The sequence below is a fragment of the Rutidosis leptorrhynchoides genome, chromosome 1 (assembly GCF_046630445.1).
Source record: "Rutidosis leptorrhynchoides isolate AG116_Rl617_1_P2 chromosome 1, CSIRO_AGI_Rlap_v1, whole genome shotgun sequence".
Lineage (NCBI taxonomy): Eukaryota > Viridiplantae > Streptophyta > Magnoliopsida > Asterales > Asteraceae > Rutidosis > Rutidosis leptorrhynchoides.
In genome coordinates this window covers 523,424,429-523,446,875 of record NC_092333.1, presented here as the reverse complement: position 1 = coordinate 523,446,875, position 22,447 = coordinate 523,424,429, and the positions used below count along the sequence as shown (strand labels likewise).

At 35.9% G+C, this 22,447-nt stretch overlaps 1 pseudogene; it reads right to left on the bottom strand.

Annotated features, from left to right (window-relative positions):
• Positions 1-1,157: 1,157 nt before the first annotated feature.
• On the bottom strand, positions 1,158-2,875 carry LOC139841873 (GDSL esterase/lipase At3g62280-like; annotated as a pseudogene).
• Positions 2,876-22,447: the final 19,572 nt, after the last annotated feature.

Sequence of the window (22,447 nt, the reverse complement as noted above, 5' to 3'; positions counted from 1 at the left end):
CACCTTACTTTACAAAATCTAAGTTTCATAACTTATGGTTGTGTAAAGTTGAAAGTCTAAGTGTTTTGACTTAGGGTTTCACCAAGAACATGAGATCTAGACTTTTTAGTCTAAGATCTTTAATATCTAGTTAAGATCTAAGCTCTCTAGCTTAAGGTCTTGATTATTTAGTTTGATTCAAAGTTTATAGCTTAATAGAACTTGTGATTGTGTTGAAACTAGGAAATTGATGTAACTTTGGTTCATCATCTTGCTCAAACTCTTACATAAGTTGTATTTTGGTTCCTAGTCTTAACCTTGTGTGTTGATGGTTAAACCTTGGTCAAAGTGATGCACCGTGATGAGCATCAAGCACCAAGAATCCCACCGGAGCACTTACTTTCTGTTTTTCAGGGTCTGATCAGACTCTCTGGGCTACTGGAAAGTTGATTTTCAGTTAGTTCGGTTCGAGTAGATGACTTTTCATTTAGGCCTCGCCTAAATCCAATATACGATTTAGGATTTATAGCCTTCCGAAAGTCACTACGCCCTTGTAACGTTGTGCTGAAATTTCTGACCTACTCGCACTTAAACCGTCGCCACGGTTAAACGAAGACGAGTTTGGTTCTGAAAAATGATCAACGATTAGAGGACTCATATACGGAGCCATGGCCACTGGCCTCACGTCATTTCAGTTTGTATAGAGGTCGTAACAGCTGAACGAAGTCAGCCTTTGTTTCGGTCTCTATTTTTGATTAAAAACTTACTTTACTTTTTACATATTATATTGATGATGATGACACTTAAGACTTAAATTACGTATTTTTAAACCCGTTGGGACGATTTACTGACTTAGTAAATTTTACCTTAGGTTGACGACCTTTCGGACCGACTTACTTGCTTACTTACCTCGTATCGACTTTTACCGCGCATTCACTGTGAGTTATAGCTCCCTTTTTACTTCAACTATTTTTGGGACTGAGAATACATGCGCTTTTTATGTTTTACTTACTAGGCACGAGTACTTAAACTTTATATATGTGTGGGTTATATAATGGCATAAACTTTCCCCTTAGCTAAACACTCAAACTTCAACTAACTTCCATATTATTGTTCAACAAATTATTTTTACTACGGAGTATATGTCAAACACTATTAACACATGCGTTATGATGTCATCATGACCAAAATCGCTCTAGTTTTAGTGATGGCGTAGAAAAGATCATATTAGCAACCGCCTTATTTGCAGCTTCTGTGTAATGAACACCGTCCCAAACTATTGCTGATGTCACATTATCACATATGCTGTATCCTGGCTGCCCACATGTAGCTTTCACATTATAATTATTTGGATCCCCTCCGGACCCACAACACGCCTTATGTGGTTGTTTAAACCCTGTTAACCGATAAAAACTAGTCTCAATATGCAATCGGATTAATTATTAGTTTAAGTAATTTGAATATTTTGATTTACCATATTTTGAGGGGTTGGCAAAGAGGTTGTATTTAAATTTGTAGATATCCACATACACAATAGTAGCATCTTTTAGTACTAGTTTCAACTCTTTGCACATTTTACGTAACCCTTTGTTGAAAAGTTTGGCTAGATCATTGTGGATACGAAAGCATCCGATTTTGTCAAGATCGGTACTGTTGTGAGGATGTAATGCAAGTTCTTTTGGAGCACATCCGAGCGGCCCTGTGTTGTGTATCCAAAACTTTCGTCCACCGTATATGTAAATATTCTACATACATTGCACAGAAACTTTAACATGTATAATATTGAGGGATATAAAGTATGGGGTGTTTGTTATTGCTTGTTTAAGTGATTACATGCTTATTTGCTTATTTTTACAGCATATAAACAATTCCAACTACTCTTTTATAAATTGCTTATCTAGTAAACGGATAAGGTTTTTCCTATTCAGGTTACTCGGGGAAGAAGAGTATTTTTACTCCAGATGTTCGCAGTATGCAATCTAACCAGGTTATCCTGTAACCGTTTATGACCCTTTTCTCGACCACCACAAGATATGTTTCTAGTGAGGTTTTAAACCTGTTTATTCTTAAGCAGATAAGCACATAAAATTAAGTCTTCACATACATCTGCATAGTACTAGTATAAGAAAACATAAACGAGAGATTTTTACTTGAATAGCTAGTTTAATTTCTGCTATAAAAGATGGGATTTGGGCTGCAACTGGTGCAAAGGTAAGATTTGCTTGATAAAGTGCAACAAGGATATCATTTTGTCCAATATCTATCATGTAAAGCGAGCTACGAAATCCGTCTTCATTGATAAGGTTCCTAGCACCTGTTTATCAAAGCTGTTAAAAAAGGATTGGATACGTAGAACTGTTAAAAATTATGCATGAAATGTAGACGTATATACCGAGTGAAAGTAGTTCAAGTGAGTGATTCTTGAAATGGATAAATTGACGAATTTGAACATCGAGTTGAAAAGGAACAAATTTCGGTAGAGTCATAGCTCCAGCTACAGCAAAGTTCACTCCACTCGTGAAATTCGGTGCTAGTGAATCCAAATACGGGCTCAGGTAACTCAGCTTCAAATGTTCACCTGTTCAATGAGCATTGTAGTTTTGTCCAAAGTCTAAAATTTATGAAAAATTACACGAAATGGAAGACGGGAAAGTTAATTTACAAAAAAGTCAATGATGAGTCGGCCATCACCAAAACGACCCGTGCCTCTGTGAAAGAATGTAATGCCATGTGGCAGGCCAATGGGGAGGCCTGTACCGGCTAGTACGCCTCCTGTGTCAGAATTTGAATCACCAAAGTTAATAAGCATCGGTCTGGTTACTTTGCTCGAAACCGAGATACTTAACAGCATCAAGCTTACACATAGAAGATTCAATGATAGATTTACCCTCTTCATATTCGTTTTCATGAGACTTGATCTGGTTGACTTAACCTTTTGGGCTACTTATAACTGAAGGGTTTATCAACTTGATATAGAATATTGATATTCATATTCATATTCATGCACTATGAAGAACATGTGCAATGAGCATCATTTGAAGAAGTTATAGATACAAGTTGATGTTTAGTAAGAGTGAATGTAGTAAGGAAATGTCAAAGGTACATGTGATTGGGCACCAGTTTGGGATCTAGATCCAGGAGTCTCTTTGTAAGGATAGGACTTGTGAGGGAACTATATTATATCTACCATCATTACTTACTCCCTCCGTCAAATAGTGCGTTTTGACTTTTTATTGAATTTAAGATATAATATTGAATTTAAGATATAATAATGAATTATCTAATTTACCATTCATTTCATTTAATGTAGTTATAAAATAAAGAGTAATAAATAAATTAATTGTTATATTTAAAGTTTTAATTTCTAAAATTAAAAGATACATAATTAGAACTTTTATTAGTATGTATTAACATATTGTATTCTATAATAGGCTTGTTACAGAAGAGACCCTTGAATGTGTATAAAGGTGTCACTTATAAAAAATGTCATGGATATATAACTTATAACTAAAAAAATGATATAATGTCATTATCTTGTAGTTAATACGTGCACATAGATTGTTCTTCAGTTGACATAATTGCAAAACTCTCGCACAAAATTATACATACATCAGCAAAATTATACACCACTTTAGTGTTAAGTTTTATTGCAGGCCGGTCTGAGCGTTTTGATGCCCTAATTGTTGCATATTTTACGCATATTATGGTTTATAAATGATAAAAGTCAGAGGTATTTGGAAGCTAAATAGAAGAATATATGAGTTTTTGGTGAAAACATGATAATTAGAGACGATTCGCGAAAAGTAATTAAAAAGCAGCAAGTCATCAACATTTTAACATTGGCTTAAATTACGTCAGTCTTGACATAATTCACGCCCAAGGGAAAACAAGGTCAGAGAATAAATTCACATGGTGGCGTAAAATTACGTCAAGGTTTCATATTGGGGAGTAATTTACGCCAGACTTGGCGTAAATTACGCCAGTGCATTTTTTCTTCACTCGGATTTTGAGGAATTTTTGCTTTGGGAACAAGTTTCTTATCTCCTATTTAAAGGGAGCCCTAGACTACTAATTTATCAGCTTTTTCATCAGTTTTTGAGCAGAGAGTAAAAACCCTAAGCACCAAAATTCATCTACTTTCAAGAATCAAAAGCAAAATCTTCATGCATCATCAACAATCCGTCATGATCATCATCATCAACATGAGCGTCTAGTTTCTTTATCTTTATTTCTTCCATGCACTACTAATGCATGTATTTTTCGTTCAAGTTTTTAAGTGGTTTATGAAATTGCAATACTTAAGTCGTTTGGATTATTATATTGTAAACTAATTGAGCCTTGATTAATTCAAGTTTATGATTTTGATTATTGCAAGTTGAGTTATTGTGATTTAACATTGTGTGTTTAATTCAACTTAGTGTTAATTAGATTAAGGAGAAAAACAAAGTGTCTAGATCACATAATTCAATCCCAAGATGATTGTGATTAATAAATGTAAGAATTATTGTCTATGAGATTTAATCATTACTTTATAGCGTAAGACTTTTTTGAATAAGTGCATGCTTAGTTGGGATTGTGAAGGAATAAAGGCATTTAATCCAATTACTTACATCTCGTCATTTTACTTCATTGTTTATGTTCTTGGTTCTTAATCATTAAAGTTTTCTTCTTGCAAAGATAATCGTTAAGTTAGTTACTTGTTAGTTAATCACCTAGATAATTATTTATTACATAACCAAATCCTGAAAATTGCTTTCTTACAACCATCACTTCTCGAGGAACGAATCCTGCTTACCCTAGCTAACTTAGAGTAATTAGGTCATTTTTGATTGGTACTTCACGCCAATCATGCCCCGAGCGAAAAGATAAAAGAGTGCCCTTCAAAACTTCATAAACTAATAATCCGTCAAAAACTACTCCGTATTTATTAGTGTTTCGATAAGCTCATTTTGTGAAACTTAATTACTTATTTGTGAGGTAATTTGTAATAAGATCAAAATTTATTGTTTATTCGCATATAAACAATAAGCTATTCAAACAAGTTCTCTCAATATCTCCTAGTTGTTTATAGCTTACTTTTGCACCAATTTGTTAAATTATATTGTATAGGCTGAACAAATATACTCCAAATTATATTGTATAGTAAATTGTCTGTAAAGTTTAAACAATTCAAATTTACACCTCTATTTACTGCTTTGAAACAACTATGAAGTACTCGATGTACCTTTGTGCTTAGCTATTGTAATAGACACTCTACTGCTACTGCTACTGCTATTGGTTACTGCCTACTGGCTACTGGCTACTGCTACTGCTACTGCTACTGCTACTGCTACCGCTACTGCTACTGCTACTGGCTACTGGCTACTGCTACTGCAACTGCTACTGCTACTACTACTACTACTACTACTAACAATATTTTGAATGCAAAGTAACGGTTAAATTGCAACAACGCTCAAGCCAGACCTATTTCTAGTTATAAATATGATGTACTCCATAAATCATATCTACACACAAACAACCATAAAATCAACATGGTTCTTTTTTATGTAATTCTCTCCATCGTTGCATTCATACGAATTACTAAAATAGTCCTTGAAAAGAATAAAAATTTACCCCCAAGCCCATTCCCATGTTTACCCATAGTTGGTCATCTTTATCTAGTCTAAAGCCCTCTTTATCGAGCCTTAACTAAACTCTTGAACCATTATGGTCCAGTACTCATGCTTCAGTTTGATAGCCGTAAAACCCTTTTGGGATAATAATGATTTGTAATATTTATAATTTTGATTCAGATAATAACAATTATTATATAAATCACGAGACTAGATATAATAAGGTGTTAATTTTGGGTCATCCCCATGTTTAGGTGCCGATATCATATGTAACATCCCACCTTTTTCCGTTTTCTTTTCCGTTATACTAATTTAAACTCCGTTATATGTTTACAACATCTCCCGTTAATACGCGTTTTAAAATATTCCGTTTAGGTATTTTCCGCACCCGACTACAAACTCGAGGGACTAAAATTGACACGGGGCAAACTAGTTGACTAGGTCACCTAGTCTACCCCAATTACCACCATTCAACCATCTCTCACTCTCTCTCTCTTTCTCTCTAGCAAGAACACACCCAATTTCCAAATTCATTCATTCATCATCTAAATCCGGATTAAGGAGCTAGCAACCAAATAAATTACATATTCGTGATCCTCTCTTCATCCTCTTCATTTTGGTACCAACTTCATCTCATTTGGGTAACTTTCTAAAATCACTAGATTTTGTGTTCTTGATGTTTTTAACTTATAAAAGTGTTAATTAGTGTCTATGGCTCAAGTCTAACATGAATATATGATTTATATGCTCGATCTCGTTGTTTTAGTGTAACTAGCATGAACTTGAATTTTGGATGATCATATGTTGTTAGATGTTAAAAGTTGGTGTTTTAATTGTGTTACTAGCATCACTAGCTTCAATTTGATGTGTAGGTTGCCTTAGAAAACTTCATGAACTTGATTATTGATTTTGGTGAATTTGAGTTAGGGTTTGATGAACTTGAAATGGACTTTTGATGCATTGAATGCCATGGATTATTATTGGTAAGTGTTTAGTTGGATTGTATGCTTGATTACCTTCGAAACGGCATATCATTCATGTAAATTGGTTGCCCGAATCATTGAATTGCATTTATGAACTTGTATGCGGTTAATGTTAAGCATTAGATGCGGTTTTGGTTGTTGTAATAGGTAGATTGATTGATGAAATGTGTTTAGTTGTTTTCCTCGTCAAATTACCTTCCCAACGGTATAAGATACTTGTCTTGATTGTTTGCGGATCATAAATGGTGATTGTTTGAAGTTAGGTTCGTGCATAAAACTTAAAAACTGCCAGAATTCTCTGCACAGGTAATGGCGCGGCGCGCCATATACCCGCGCGGCGCGCCATTTGGGTCTGTCCAACTTGGTCAATTTTTGAATAATGTTTGCTATGCTACGCACCTCCGATTCACATGTAACTTGTCCTAACATGCTCATACATGATTAAAAACCTCAGAAAAATAGTTCGGGACACGACCCGAACGTGTTGACTTTTTCGTTGACTTTGACCGACCAAAGTTTGACTTTTTGTCAAACTTAACCAAATGAGTATGCAACCTTCCTAACTTGTTTATATACTTGTACCTTGCATGAAACTTGACAATTTGATTTCACATGCTACATAATCGAGTCGTAACGAGCCATAGGACTAATTGAACATCTTGACCTATCGTGTTTACCGTTATTGATACGACCTATTTGTTTAGGTCAAGACTAGCACTATCCTTCGCACACGTTATTTTGTGAAGTACTTTTTGTACGTGCACTCAAGGTGAGATCATAGTCCCACTTTTACTCTTTTTGAACTTATATTTGGGATGAGAAAACATAAACGATTCTTTTGAACTAAGTGAACACAAGAACGGGAAAACAAACATTCTACATACGAGTTTAGAACAAAAATCCTCAATTCGATTATCATTAGTTACACTTGCCGGGTGTAAGCGAGAACTTATGTTATATGGCCATATGGGTTGACAACCCTCATCTTTGACGGTTCGCTACCGTCTACGGATGAAATATATTTTCGAGAATCAGTGTTTGTTCTAGCACTATGGATGGGGTATACAAAGGATGGAATGTTAAGCTTTGATAATTGGGTGCTCGTGAAACAAACTTTTGGAATGTATTACTATTATTTCATTGATGCAAATCTTGTGGTTCACTTGTACTTACTTACTTAAACCTATGATTTCACCAACGTTTTCGTTGACAGATTTCTATGTTTTTCTCAGGTCCTTGAACGATACATGATACATGCTTCCGCTCATTATTTTGATACTTGCATTGGATGTCGAGTATACATGCATACATGGAGCGTCTTTTGGATACTTTTAAATTGTGTCGCATAAGTTTCATTTGTACTTAAAACTTTGTATCGTAACTTGTGGTGGAACTATTCTTGTAAAACTTGAACAACCTTTACATTTGAAATGAATGCGACATATCTTTTGGTCAAACGTTGTTTTAAAGACTTATGACCACGTAACGGGACCTAAGTAGACGGCGCCGTCAATGACGATTTGGTCGGGTCGCTACAGATGGTATCAGAGCGTTGGTTGTAGGGATTTAGAGTTCATTAGTGTCAACCCCGAGTCATAGGGTACATTGGTGAGTCTAGACTACAACCGGCATATAGACTTGAAGTAGGAATTACTTGACTACTTGTGCATTTATACTCGAACGCTTCTACTCATATCTACTCTTAGTTCATCTTAATCTCACGTTGTTTAATTTGATTGACGCGCCACCTTGACTATATGAAATGATGTCGAATGCACATATGAATCAGGGTAATATAATTTCCGGGATTATATTACGGTGACTCATATGAACGTTCCGACATTATGACATAAAGAATTTAAGGCGAGTCGAGGAAAAACTTCTCTTTATCTTTATTCTATATCACGGTTAGTATTATTGAGAATACTAATCAATGATATTCTTGTGTCTTGAAGGAACAATGGCTCCTCGTCGTGTACGCCGCAATGAAACTCCCGAACAAGCTCTCGAACGGATGATAGCCACCGCCGTAGATGCGGCCATGGCCGGTCACTCATCCAACAACAATAATAATAACAACCACAACAACAACAACAACAACCAAGGAGCCGGTAACTCTAGCGAAGGGTGCTCCTACAAAGCTTTCATGGGGTGCAAACCCCACACTTATGATGGAACCGGGGGACCGGTTGTGCTTACTCGTTGGTTTGAACAAACCGAGGCCGTCTTTAGCATAAGCGGTTGCCGGGATCAAGACAAGGTCAAATACTCCACTCACACTTTCTCCGGAATTGCTCTAACATGGTGGAACACCTATGTTCAATCGGTGGGTACCGATGAAGCTCATGCCCTCTCTTGGGCCGATCTAAAGGAAAAGATGATTGTTGAATATTTTCCGCGCGAAGAAACCCGAAAGCTTGAGGAAGAACTAAGAGCTTTGAAAGCAGTCGGAAACGATCTTAAAGCTTATAATCAACGCTTCGCCGAACTATCCTTGATGTGTCCTAATCTTGTTAACCCCGAATCTCAAAGGATTGAGCTCTACATGCTCGGTCTCCCAAAAAGCATCAAACAAGGGGTGATGTCATCCAAACCCACTACTCATCAAGCCGCTATGAACATGGCTCGCCAACTAATTGAAACGGTTGACGAAATCGTAGTTCCGGCACCTAAGGCCGAGGATAAATCGGGCGGCAACAAAAGAAAGTGGGAACCCTCCCAATCAAGCAACAACAACTTTGCTAAGAAGCCTTACACCTCCGACGGCAAGAAAGGTTATGCCGGGAACCTACCTCTTTGCAACAAATGCAACAAACATCACTTTGGCGAATGTAGTAAGTTAATTTGCCACCGGTGCCAAGGAGTTGGTCATAAGGCCAACGATTGTAAAAGTGCCACTCCCGTCGCTCGAAAGTGGCCCAATGCACCAAAGACGGGCACTTGTTACGAATGTGGCCAAACGGGTCATTTTAGAAATGCATGCCCAAAGAAGAAAGATAACCCCAATACGCGCGGCCGAGCTTTCAACATAAACACCGAGGAAGCCCGGGATGACACTGAACTAGTCACGGGTACGTTTCTTCTCAACAATTCTTATGTCTCTTGCTTATTCGATTCAGGTGCCGATAAATGCTTTGTATCCAAGACTTTGACTCATTCTTTTAACACTCCACCTCTTCCATTAGATACCACTTATACCATTGAAGTGGCTAACGGGAAACTATTAAGTGCCGACACATATTACCGGGGGTGTACGATAAACATTTTGGGTAAGGAATTTGAAATTGATTTGGTACCCATGGAACTAGGAAGCTTTGATGTAATAATCGGTATGAATTGGTTAGTCAAAACGAAATCTCACATTCTTTGTGATCTTAACGCAATCCGAATTCCTATCGAGAATGGTGAACCTTTGATCGTCTATGGCGATAAGAGTTGCACCGGACTCAACCTCGTTTCGTGTGTTAAAGTTAGAAAACTACTCCGTAAGGGTTGTTTTGCGATCCTTGCTCACGTTAAGAAAGTCGAGTCCGATGAGAAGCACATCGATGATGTGCCAATTGTTAGTGACTATTCCGATGTATTTCCCGGCCAGATCTTCCGCCTCATCGACCGGTTGAATTCCAAATCGATCTTATTCCGGGAGCCGCACCCGTAGCGCGTGCACCGTATAGACTCGCTCCATCTGAAATGCAAGAATTGCAAAGTCAAATCCAAGAACTACTTGATCGTGGTTTTATCCAACCTAGCCATTCACCTTGGGGCGCTCCGATTTTGTTTGTTAAAAAGAAAGACGGATCCCTACGAACGTGCATTGATTATCGTGAACTAAATAAATTGACGGTTAAGAACCGATATCCTCTTCCTCGCATCGATGACCTCTTTGATCAACTACAAGGGTCTTGTGTATATTCGAAAATCGATCTCCGCTCGGGTTATCATCAATTGAGGGTTAAGGGGGAAGATGTCTCCAAAACCGCTTTCCGAACTCGTTATGGTAGTTATGAATTCCTTGTCATGCCATTTGGTCTCACTAACGCACCGGCGGTGTTCATGGATCTTATGAACCGCGTGTGCAAACCATATCTCGATAAATTCGTTATTGTGTTCATCGATGACATATTGATTTATTCTAAAAATGAAGAAGAGCACGAACAACATCTCCGACTTGTGCTTGAACTTTTAAGACAAGAACAACTCTATGCCAAATTCTCCAAGTGTGAATTTTGGTTAAAGGAAGTTCAATTTCTTGGTCATGTTGTAAGTGACCAAGGTATTAAAGTCGATCCAACGAAAATCGAAGCCATTAGCAAATGGGAGACTCCTACTACTCCTACTCACATTCGTCAATTTTTGGGTCTCGCCGGGTACTATCGTAGATTCATCGAAAATTTCTCTTTGATTGCACGTCCTCTAACCGCATTGACTCACAAGGGAAAGAAATTCATTTGGGCGACCGAACATGAATCCGCATTCCAAATCTTGAAAACGAAGCTAACCACCGCTCCTATCTTGTCACTTCCCGAAGGCAATGATGACTTTGTTGTATATTGCGATGCCTCAAAACATGGTTTTGGGTGTGTATTGATGCAACGAACGAAAGTCATTGCTTATGCTTCTCGACAACTCAAAATTCATGAACGAAACTATACGACACATGATCTCGAACTCGGAGCCGTTGTCTTTGCACTTAAAATGTGGAGACACTATCTTTATGGAACCAAGAGTACTATCTTCACCGATCACAAAAGCCTTCAACACATTTTCGATCAAAAGCAACTAAACATGAGACAACGAAGGTGGATTGAAACCTTAAACGATTACGATTGCGAGCTTCGTTACCATCCCGGGAAGGCAAATGTAGTAGCCGATGCCTTAAGTCGAAAAGAAAGAGTGGTGCCTCTTCGTGTCCGAGCCTTAAACATCACCATCCACACAAACCTTAATAGCCAAATTCGGGTAGCCCAAGATGAGGCTCTCAAGGATGAAAACATCTCTCTCGAACACTTGAACGTCCTCACCTCTCGATTCGAAGTTAAAGAAACCGGACTCCGATATTTCGCCGGAAGGATTTGGGTGCCTAGTTATGGGGACCTACGAAGCCTTATTTTAGATGAAGCCCATAAGTCACGATACTCGATTCACCCCGGTGCCAATAAGATGTACCACGACCTTAAACAGCTATATTGGTGGCCGAACATCAAAAGGGACGTATCTACTTATGTTTCCAAGTGTTTGACATGTTCCAAAGTCAAAGCCGAACACCAAAGACCGTCCGGACTACTTCGACAACCCGAGATCCCGCAATGGAAGTGGGAAAGGATAACGATGGATTTTATCACCAAACTACCAAAAACGACGGGCGGTTATGATACCATTTGGGTTATTGTTGACCGTCTCACCAAATCCGCACACTTCCTTGCCATGAAAGAAACGGACAAAATGGAGAAACTTGCACAACTTTACATTAAGGAGATCGTAGCCCGACACGGTGTACCTTTATCGATTATCTCCGACCGAGATGGCCGTTTCGTTTCTAGATTTTGGCGTACATTGCAAGAAGCGTTGGGAACGCGTTTAGACATGAGCACTGCATATCATCCTCAAACCGATGGACAAAGCGAACGTACAATTCAAACCTTAGAGGACATGTTACGAGCTTGCGTGGTTGATTTCGGAAAAGCTTGGGACAAGCACTTACCTCTCACCGAGTTCTCTTACAACAATAGTTATCACGCGAGTATTAAAGCCGCACCTTTTGAAGCGCTATATGGCCGCAAATGTCGTTCACCTCTTTGTTGGGCCGAGGTAGGCGACGTGCAAATCACCGGACCCGAACTCATTCACGAAACCACCGAGAAAATCGTTCAAATCCGAGATAGGCTTAGGACGGCCCGAAGTCGTCAAAAGAGCTATACCGACAAACGACGCAACGATCTTGAATTTCAAGTCGGTGACAGAGTAATGTTAAAAGTCGCACCTTGGAAGGGTGTAATCCGTTTTGGGAAACGCGGGAAGCTAAATCCGCGGTATATTGGTCCTTTCGAAATCTTGGAGCGTATTGGAACCGTTGCTTATCGTTTAGATCTTCCGCCTCAATTGAACTCCGTTCATCCTACCTTCCATGTATCTAACTTGAAAAAGTGTCTTGCCGAACCCGATATCGTCATCCCTCACAAAGAACTTACTATTGATGACAAACTTCATTTTGTGGAGGAACCGGTTGAAATTGTGGACACCTCCGTCAAGGCATTGAAACAAAGCCGAATCCCGATTGTCAAGGTTCGTTGGAATGCCAAAAGAGGACCCGAGTTTACTTGGGAAAGACAAGATCAAATGCAAAGGAAGTATCCTCATCTATTTGAGAATTCAGAAACGCAAGATCTCGAGGAAGAAACAACGACTACTACGCCTACTTAAATTTCGGGACGAAATTTCTTTTAAGGAGTAGGTAATGTAACATCCCACCTTTTTCCGTTTTCTTTTCCGTTATACTAATTTAAACTCCGTTATATGTTTACAACATCTCCCGTTAATACGCGTTTTAAAATATTCCGTTTAGGTATTTTCCGCACCCGACTACAAACTCGAGGGACTAAAATTGACACGGGGCAAACTAGTTGACTAGGTCACCTAGTCTACCCCAATTACCACCATTCAACCATCTCTCACTCTCTCTCTCTCTTTCTCTCTAGCAAGAACACACCCAATTTCTAAATTCATTCATTCATCATCTAAATCTGGATTAAGGAGCTAGCAACCAAATAAATTACATATTCGTGATCCTCTCTTCATCCTCTTCATTTTGGTACCAACTTCATCTCATTTGGGTAACTTTCTAAAATCACTAGATTTTGTGTTCTTGATGTTTTTAACTTATAAAAGTGTTAATTAGTGTCTATGGCTCAAGTCTAACATGAATATATGATTTATATGCTCGATCTCGTTGTTTTAGTGTAACTAGCATGAACTTGAATTTTGGATGATCATATGTTGTTAGATGTTAAAAGTTGGTGTTTTAATTGTGTTACTAGCATCACTAGCTTCAATTTGATGTGTAGGTTGCCTTAGAAAACTTCATGAACTTGATTATTGATTTTGGTGAATTTGAGTTAGGGTTTGATGAACTTGAAATGGACTTTTGATGCATTGAATGCCATGGATTATTATTGGTAAGTGTTTAGTTGGATTGTATGCTTGATTACCTTCGAAACGGCATATCATTCATGTAAATTGGTTGCCCGAATCATTGAATTGCATTTATGAACTTGTATGCGGTTAATGTTAAGCATTAGATGCGGTTTTGGTTGTTGTAATAGGTAGATTGATTGATGAAATGTGTTTAGTTGTTTTCCTCGTCAAATTACCTTCCCAACGGTATAAGATACTTGTCTTGATTGTTTGCGGATCATAAATGGTGATTGTTTGAAGTTAGGTTCGTGCATAAAACTTAAAAACTACCAGAATTCTCTGCACAGGTAATGGCGCGGCGCGCCATATACCCGCGCGGCGCGCCATTTGGGTCTGTCCAACTTGGTCAATTTTCGAATAATGTTTGCTATGCTACGCACCTCTGATTCACATGTAACTTGTCCTAACATGCTCATACATGATTAAAAACCTCAGAAAAATAGTTCGGGACACGACCCGAACGTGTTGACTTTTTCGTTGACTTTGACTGACCAAAGTTTGACTTTTTGTCAAACTTAACCAAATGAGTATGCAACCTTCCTAACTTGTTTATATACTTGTACCTTGCATGAAACTTGACAATTTGATTTCACATGCTACATAATCGAGTCGTAACGAGCCATAGGACTAATTGAACATCTTGACCTATCGTGTTTACCGTTATTGATACGACCTATTTGTTTAGGTCAAGACTAGCACTATCCTTCGCACACGTTATTTTGTGAAGTACTTTTCGTACGTGCACTCAAGGTGAGATCATAGTCCCACTTTTACTCTTTTTGAACTTATATTTGGGATGAGAAAACATAAACGATTCTTTTGAACTAAGTGAACACAAGAACGGGAAAACAAACATTCTACATACGAGTTTAGAACAAAAATCCTCAATTCGATTATCATTAGTTACACTTGCCGGGTGTAAGCGAGAACTTATGTTATATGGCCATATGGGTTGACAACCCTCATCTTTGACGGTTCGCTACCGTCTACGGATGAAATATATTTTCGAGAATCAGTGTTTGTTCTAGCACTATGGATGGGGTATACAATGGATGGAATGTTAAGCTTTGATAATTGGGTGCTCGTGAAACAAACTTTTGGAATGTATTACTATTATTTCATTGATGCAAATCTTGTGGTTCACTTGTACTTACTTACTTAAACCTATGATTTCACCAACGTTTTCGTTGACAAATTTCTATGTTTTTCTCAGGTCCTTGAACGATACATGATACATGCTTCCGCTCATTATTTTGATACTTGCATTGGATGTCGAGTATACATGCATACATGGAGCGTCTTTTGGATACTTTTAAATTGTGTCGCATAAGTTTCATTTGTACTTAAAACTTTGTATCGTAACTTGTGGTGGAACTATTCTTGTAAAACTTGAACAACCTTTACATTTGAAATGAATGCGACATATCTTTTGGTCAAACGTTGTTTTAAAGACTTATGACCACGTAACGGGACCTAAGTAGACGGCGCCGTCAATGACGATTTGGTCGGGTCGCTACATCATATAACCATGAGAGTCAATCTGTTTGTTGGAATTCATTTCATGCCTTTTTCATCCCACATCGGTGAGTGAAATTAAAAAGGGATTCTAAAAAATCAAAAGTTATAGGTTATCGTTTAAAAATCAGAAAACTTGGGCTTTATTCCCTTCGGCCTTATTACTCTTCAACATTTTAAATGACATGGGCTTGTAAATTATTTGGGCCTAAATGACATGGGCTTGTAAATCATTTGGGCTCCCAAAAAATAGGCCCCTGAGCAATTGATTATGTTGCTCCCCTTTGGGCTTTATTCCCATTGGCCTTATAATCTTTAACATTTTAAATGGCACCTACTTCTAAATCATTTGGGCCCCTAAAAATATAGGTCCATGAGCAATTGATCATGTTGCTCCTCTTTGGTTCGGGCATGTTTTATTGCATTCTCAGAGTTTTAACAAGGAAAAGGAAAGAAAACGGACATTGTCGAGATTTATTTAAAAGGAAAAAAAGGAAATGAGAGGAAATGAAAGGAAAATAAAAGAGACCGAGTCATTTTCGAGTTTTATTTCAAAGCGGTAAGGAAAGAAAATGAAATAAAAGGATTAAGAATGAGAGTACCTAATTTATTTGTTAACAACATTTCCACTCATATTTGGGCTAATTGAAAGAGAAATTTACCTTTTATATCTCTACACTATATTATAAATATAAATCAGAAATTGAAAATTATTATCCTTAATCCTTTTTACAAAGTTATAACCAACGTATTATATGGTAACATAAAGAACTCAAAAAAATCAGTGTAAGTTCTCTCCTTATTCGGCAATACGTGTGTATTTAGTTTTCTCCTTATTTAGCAACGTATGTGTATTTTGTTACTTAGTCTTATAACTATCTTTTCACATATAAAAATTAACTTTGATGAGAATCAAAACTATTCTTTCTAAGTTCCTTAAAAAAACCTTCCTTTCCTAACGAATGGCTCGATCCCGAGTCCACATGAGACCACTTACACGCCCCGTCCACTTTAGACGCACCCACGTCTTCCTCATCCTCACTACCATCCCGTAATCTAAACGATTTATCCGATTCCTTCGACTTAGTCGGACTCTTTGTTTTGCCCTTTAATGAGGCTGTAAGTAACTAGAGGGGGTGAATAGTTACTTAATACGATTTTAAAAACTTTTTCGATGATCAATATGATATGAACGATACTTGATCATGTTAGTCAACTTAAATTAATGTGTGGTGTGTTTATGTTTGTAATTTTGCGAAAAGTAAAGTAAAGAACATAAACACAAGGATTTATAGTGGTTCGAGTGGATGTTAACTAATCCACCTTAATCCACTCCCCGATTCACTAATCGGGATTTGTTGCTTCACTAAACACTTTTCTCCAAATCCGGTGGAGATCCGATTTACAAGTCTTGTACTTCTCATTAGACAACAAACCTAACCCCTCTATCCCTTTGAAGGATTACCTCCAACTTAGATCAACTTGTCTTCAATTTGGACAAGCATTAATCTCCAATGAGATTAATCAACTCCTTAGTTCCCTTTAAAGAAGATGATAGCTAAGCTAGCATATGCCTCTAATTACAAAGTACAAAGACTCACCCTTTTCTAGTGATGATAATCCTAAGACAATTCTAAGAATTATTAAATCACTATGAAAACTTACAAAGATTATAATATGAAAGTAAGTTTACAAATACCCCTTTTATAATCTATGAGATTATAAAACTTTTCTTGCTTTAATCACAAACATATGTAGAAGTATTATGTTCTTGTGATTTTCTGATGAATTTGAGTTGAAGCATGCAAGAGGTCCAAGTCTTCAAAGTTCTCCAAGTCTTGCTATTTATATGGAGAGATAAAAAAAAGTCAGCCTTGTCTGCGGCTTGACTCACGATCGACCATGGGTCGACCGCATGTGCTCCAGTCTAAAATATGTATCTGTTGCATAGCCGTTTGAATCAATTTTGGACAGCACTTCTTGGACACTTTATTTCATTTAACACTTTCAAAAAGGTACCCCACATCTTATACAAGTACTATATGCATTGAATATCCATTTACCTTAGATGGATTGCTTTGATAGTGACTTATCATGTCCAAAGTGGAAAGTCTAAGATTCTTGGATACAAGACATGATAATCATTTGGGGCAATCTCAGTTTTGTCATAATCATTTATTTTTCATTAACATATTTGCTAAATCTCTATTGGTTGGTCAACATGTCATTGATGACACAAATCCACTTTAATCACAAAGCATGTTAGTATTCAAATTTGAAGTAGTTTGTAATTAATTAAGTGTGTTAATGATGTCTTGACAAATTAAGCATGTAGTAACAATTAAGCATGTTGCAAGACATCAAGTTAATCAAGTTTAAGCTTATTTATAAACTTAATTTTAGACTTAAGCAAACCTATGTGTGTTAATATTTTATTGTCTTTTAAGTTTACTAGATTATGACATTTTACAATTATCCAAGTAACACATGCATATATTGAAGTAGTCCAAACACTAGTTTTTTAATTTGTGTTCTAGAGCTCAAATCATTCATATCATCTTGTTCTCTATGATTTACCGAGTGTATTAAGGTAAGAATCAAAGTGTTTCAAGCTCTAATCTTTGAGAAAATAAAGATTATGTGTTAACTTTGTTAAAAGTGCAATTTTGGGTCAAAATGGTTGATTTGGATGTTGTTTGTGTCAAAATCTTGTGGGTTTATGCTTATTGATGTTAAGTGTACTTGATTTGGTCAGTTTTGAGGTAAGAAACGAGCTCTAGAGCAAGAATTGGTGATTTTAGGTTGAAACCCGTCAGTTTCTGGTGCTGCTGCACGAAGAACACAAACGTACGGTTGCAGCCTGCAACCGCATGAGTATATAGTGAATGAAATGTCCCGTTCATATTGATTATAAACGTTCCATTTTAATTGATTTCGTCGCGAGGTTTTGACCTCTATATGAGACGTTTTTCAAAGACTGCATTCATTTTTAAAACAACCATAACCTTTATTTTATCGATAAAGGTTTAAAAAGCATTACGTAGATTATCAAGTAATGATAATCTAAAATATACCGTTTACACACGACCATTACATAATGGTTTAAAATAATAGTATATTACATTAAAAATAAGTTTCTTGAATGCAGTTTTTACATAATATCATACAAGCATGGACTCCAAATCTTGTCCTTATTTTAGTATGCAACAGCGGAAGCTCTTAATAATCACCTGAGAATAAACATGCTTAAAACGTCAACAAAAATATTGGTGAGTTATAGGTTTAACCTATATATTATCAAATCATAATAATAGACCACAAGATTTCATATTTCAATATACATCCCATACATAGAGATAAAAATCATTCATATGGTGAACACCTAGTAATCGACATTAACAAGATGCATATAAGAATATCCCCTATCATTCCGGGAAATCCTTCGGACATGATAAAAACGAATTCGAAGTACTAAAGCATCCGGTACTTTGAATGGGGTTCGTTAAGCCCAATAGATCTATCTTTAGGATTCGCGTCAATTAGTAGATCGGTTTACTAATTCTTAGGATACCAAGCAAAAGGGGCATATTCGGCTTTGATCATTCACCCATATAATGTAGTTTCATTTACTTGTGTCTATTTCGTAAAACATTTATAAAACTGCATGTATTCTCATCCCAAAATATTAGATTTTAAAAGTGGGACTATAACTCACTTCCACAGATTTTTACTTCGTCGGGAAGTAAGACTTGGCCACTGGTTGATTCACGAACCTATAACAAATATGTACATATATATCAAAGTATGTTCAAAATATATTTACAACACTTTTAATACATTTTGATGTTTTAAGTTTATTAAGTCAGCTGTCCTCGTTAGTAACCTACAACTAGTTATCCTCAGTTAGATGTACAGAAATAAATCGATATATATTATCTTGAATCAATCCACGACCCAGTGTATACACGTCTCAGGCTAGATCACAACTCAAAGCATATATATTTTTGGAATCAACCTCAATCCTGTATAGCTAACTCCAACATTACTGCATATAGAGTGTCTATGGTTGTTCCAAATAATATATATATATGGGTCGATATGATATGTTAAAACATTTGCATACGTGTCTATGGTATCCCAAGATTACATAATATATTAGAATACATGTATAATACATTATAAGTTAGCTAGGATATGATTAATATAGATTTGTTACCAATTTTCACGTAGCTACAACAAGCAAAAATATCCAATCTTGTTTTACCCATAACTTATTCGTTTTAAATCCATTTTGAGTGTTTCAAGTTGCTATGGTTTCATATTGAACTTAAGTTTATGAATCTAAACAGGAAAAAGTATAAGTTTATAGTCGGAAATACAGGTTACAAGTCGTTTTTGTAAAGGTAGTCATTTCAGTCGAAAGAACGACGTCTAGATGACCATTTTGGAAAACATACTTCCACATTGAGTTTAACCATGATTTTTGGATATAGTTTCATGTTCATAAGAAAAATCATTTTCCCAGAAGAACAACTTTTAAATCAAAGTTTATCATAGATTTTAATTAACTAACCCAAAACAGCCCGCGGTGTTACTACGACGGCGTATATCCGGTTTTACGGTGTTTTTCGCGTTTTACGATTTTAAATCATTAAGTTAGCATATCATATAGATATAGAACATGTGTTTAGTTGATTTTAAAAGTCAAGTTATAAGGATTAACTTTTGTTTGCGAACAAGTTTAGAATTAACTAAACTATGTTCTAGTGATTACATGTTCAAATCTTCGAATAAGATAGTTTTATATGTATGAATTGAATGATGTTATGAACATCATTACTACCTCAAGTTTAGTAGGTAAACCTACTGGAAGTGACAAGAAATGATCTAGTTTCAAAGGATCTTGAATGGCTTGAAAGTTCTTGAAGTAGAATCATGACACGAAAACAAGTTCAAGTAAGATTATCACTCGAATTAAGATAGTTATAGTTATAGGAATTGAATCAAAGTTTGTATATGAGTATTACCTTGATTTAGAATGATATCTTACTGTAAACAACTGTAATGACCCGAACTTTTCCATGTTTATATATATTAATTGAGATTGATATTTACATGATTAAATGTTTCCAACATGTTAAGCAATCAAACTTGTTAAGACTTGATTAATTGAAATATGTTTCATATAGACAATTGACCACCCAAGTTGACCGGTGATTCACGAACGTTAAAACTTGTAAAAACTATATGATGACATATATATGGATATATATATATATAGTTAACATGATACCATGATAAGTAAACATATCATTAAGTATATTAACAATGAACTACATATGTAAAAACAAGACTACTAACTTAATGATTTTTAAACGAGACATATATGTAACGATTATCGTTGTAAAGACATTTAATGTATATATATCATATTAAGAGATATTCATACATGATAATATCATGATAATATAATAATTTAAAATCTCATTTGATATTATAAACATTGGGTTAACAACATTTAACAAGATCGTTAACCTAAAGGTTTCAAAACAACACTTACATGTAACGACTAACGATGACTTAACGACTCAGTTAAAATGTATATAAATGTAGTGTTTTAATATGTATTTATACACTTTTGAAAGACTTCAATACACTTATCAAAATACTTCTACTTAACAAAAATGCTTACAATTACATCCTCGTTCAGTTTCATCAACAATTCTACTCGTATGCACCCGTATTCGTACTCGTACAATACACAGCTTTTAGATGTATGTACTATTGGTATATACACTCCAATGATCAGCTCTTAGCAGCCCATGTGAGTCACCTAACACATGTGGGAACCATCATTTGGCAACTAGCATGAAATATCTCATAAAATTACAAAAATATGAGTAATCATTCATGACTTATTTACATGAAAACAAAATTACATATCCTTTATATCTAATCCATACACCAACGACCAAAAACACCTACAAACACTTTCATTCTTCAATTTTCTTCATCTAATTAATCTCTCTCAAGTTCTATCTTCAAGTTCTAAGTGTTCTTCATATATTCTACAAGTTCTAGTTACATAAAATCAAGAATACTTTCAAGTTTGCTAGCTCACTTCCAATCTTGTAAGGTGATCATCCAACCTCAAGAAATCTTTGTTTCTTACAGTAGGTTATCATTCTAATACAAGGTAATAATCATATTCAAACTTTGGTTCAATTTCTATAACTATAACAATCTTATTTCAAGTGATGATCTTACTTGAACTTGTTTTCGTGTCATGATTCTGCTTCAAGAACTTCGAGCCATCCAAGGATCCGTTGAAGCTAGATCCATTTTTCTCTTTTCCAGTAGGTTTATCCAAGGAACTTAAGGTAGTAATGATGTTCATAACATCATTCTATTCATACATATAAAGCTATCTTATTCGAAGGTTTAAACTTGTAATTACTAGAACATAGTTTAGTTAATTCTAAACTTGTTCGCAAACAAAAGTTAATCCTTCTAACTTGACTTTTAAAATCAACTAAACACATATTCTATATCTATATGATATGCTAACTTAATGATTTAAAACCTGAAAACACGAAAAACACCGTAAAACCGGATTTACGCCGTCGTAGTAACACCGCGGGCTGTTTTGGGTTAGTTAATTAAAAACTATGATAAACTTTGATTTAAAAGTTTTTATTCTGAAAAAATGATTTTTATTATGAACATGAAACTATATCCAAAAATTATGGTTAAAATCAAAGTGGAAGTATGTTTTCTAAAATGGTCATCTAGACGTTGTTCTTTAGACTGAAATGACTACCTTTACAAAAATGACTTGTAACTTATTTTTCCAACTATAAACCTATACTTTTTCTGTTTAGATTCATAAAATAGAGTTCAATATGAAACCATAGCAATTTGATTCACTCAAAACGGATTTAAAATGAAGAAGTTATGGGTAAAACAAGATTGGATAATTTTTCTCATTTTAGCTACGTGAAAATTGGTAACAAATCTATTCCAACCATAACTTAATCAACTTGTATTGTATATTATGTAATCTTGAGATACCATAGACACGTATACAATGTTTCGACCTATCATGTCGACACATCTATATATATTTCGGAACAACCATAGACACTCTATATGTGAATGTTGGAGTTA